The following is a 2310-nucleotide window of genomic DNA, read 5'->3' on the forward strand; positions in this document are numbered from 1 at the left end:
GGGAAGGAGGGGGAGGGCCCTTCTCATTTATCCGGGAAGGAGGAGGGCCCTTCTCATTTATCCAGGAAGGAGTGGAGGGCCCTTCTCATTTATCCGGGAAGGAGGAGGGCCCTTCTCATTTATCCGGGAAGGAGGGGGAGGGCCCTTCTCATTTATCCGGGAAGGAGGAGGGCCCTTCTCATTTATCCAGGAAGGAGTGGAGGGCCCTTCTCATTTATCTGGGAAGGAGGGGGAGGGCCTGATTTGTTTTTCTAAGACCACCAGAGTGGGCACAAAAGAACCAGCGAGTAGGCAAGGCTAAAAGCAAAACTGCAAATTTATTCTTTGGTCATCTAGCTTCAGGGACCGGGTGGGGGGGTGGAGTTTCTAATACAGTCCCGACAAGAGTGGGGGCTGAGAAAGCCCGCCCCTGGCGCATCTGCTGGGAGCGACTTTTCTAGGAGTGGAAGGGCAATAGGCAGGGCACGGGCATGTTGGGGGAGGGGGGGCCGCTCCGCAGGTGCCACCAGGTAAATCTTGGTCTCCTCGGATTGACATCACCTGGTGCATGCCTGATTAATCTGCACCTTCCCAGGCGTCAGCTGCATTCTCGCACACATGGGAAGAGTTGGTGGTGAAGAAGAACCCGAAAGTGCACCATCCTGCCTCCGTTCGTCCAAACAGTCCAACTTTTTATTGATAATAGTGATAAAGGGGCGCCGTGGTCTGTCTGGCTACTTCCTGCTGTTAAGGGGCGTCGTTAAGGTCGGGGCCCATGGTTGGTATTTGGACGTATGGATGAAGAATAAAATAAGGCACAGTATTAGTATAGGAATGAGGAATGGAAGCATTTGTTGGAATATGGGCAAAACCCAGAAGGATGGTCCTGGCAAGGTTGGGGAGTATGAGATAGTTAAGAAAATTTAGTAAGTTTGAGGCGAGTGGGGGAAAGCCAAACTGATTTCCACTGATTGCTTTCGGTAGGGGCCCTTTTTAGTTGGGAATGAGGAACGAGTGCGCAAAGTAGTTGTTGGCCAGGCAGCAATTAAGGAGTGGAGTTTTTTCGTGGAGTGGATGGCTTTTCCCTTACTCCTACTACAGGGATATTGGATGGAAGACTAGGTCCAGAGAAGGACGGCAAAACAGAATAGGTAGCCTCGCTGTCGATTAAAAAATTAATTGTCTTACCCACTACCAGGAGAGTTACCCGTGGCTCGGCGAGGGTGATGGGGGTCCCCGAGTCTCGGCACCTTCAGTTGTCGTCGTCCAGATGTAGGAGCTGGAAGGAGCTCCCAGGATCCTGGGAAAGGGGGTCACGTGGAGACGCAGCACCTGTTCTCAGGGTGAGGCAATCAGACTTCCACTGTCCTCCCTGCTGGCAAGCAGGGCAGGGGGTTGCTGGTGGATGAGGGTTAGGACATTCACTGGCCTAATGTCCTGATGTCTTGCACTTATAGCAAGGCTGCGTTGGGGCTCGGGGACCCTGTGGACACCTGTTGGCATAGTGTCCTGCCTTGCCGCACTTATATAGCAGGCTCTTTTCGTGGCCTTGGAGTCTGTGGGGTGTGTGCTCTCTGGCCTGGGGTTACGACTGGGCTGTAAAGCCGCTGCTAGGAGCTGAACCTTCTGTTCAAGGCGAGCTTGCCATCTCCTCTCTGGAGTTATAGACCTTAAAGGCTAATTTAACTAGGTCTTGTATTGGTGTCTGAGGACCATCCTCTACCTTTTGAAGTTTTTTTTTTACGAATGTCAGGAGCTGATTGAGAAATGAAATAAGATGCCAAAACAGTGGCCCCTGTGGGGAGGCCGGATCTAACCGGGTATATTGGGTTAGAACCTCAGTCAGTTTAGGGTAGAGGTTAGGATAACCTGGAGGTCATGCCAAGTTAAGTCATAGGCCTGACAAAGGTGTCTAAATTCCTTTATGTATATGGTAGGATTAGCTGAGAAATCACCTAAACGCTTCTCAATTTTGGAAAGATCGGCCAATGAAAAAGGGACATGTACTCTGACTACCCCCTCCGCCCCAGCCACCTCTCGCAAAGGTGCTAACACTGTAGGAGGGTGTGGGCAGAGATAGGGGACTCAAGACAGCCAGTTGGGGGCCCCGAAGGAGGCATGGGACCGAGTGGATTACTAGTAGATAAGGAGGATTCTGGGCAGGAAGGGAGGGGGTGAAGAGAAGGAGGAGTAGAGGGACGAGAGCTTAAGGCCCAAAAGCCTTGTACATAATTAATTTCGGGCCACTTGCCTAGCCACTGGCAGAAATTGCTGAGGTCGATCACGCCACAGTGGAAAGGAAAATTAACCGCTTCCTCCTAAGGTCTTGTT

Source organism: Piliocolobus tephrosceles, chromosome 4, assembly GCF_002776525.5.
Source record: "Piliocolobus tephrosceles isolate RC106 chromosome 4, ASM277652v3, whole genome shotgun sequence".
NCBI lineage: Eukaryota > Metazoa > Chordata > Mammalia > Primates > Cercopithecidae > Piliocolobus > Piliocolobus tephrosceles.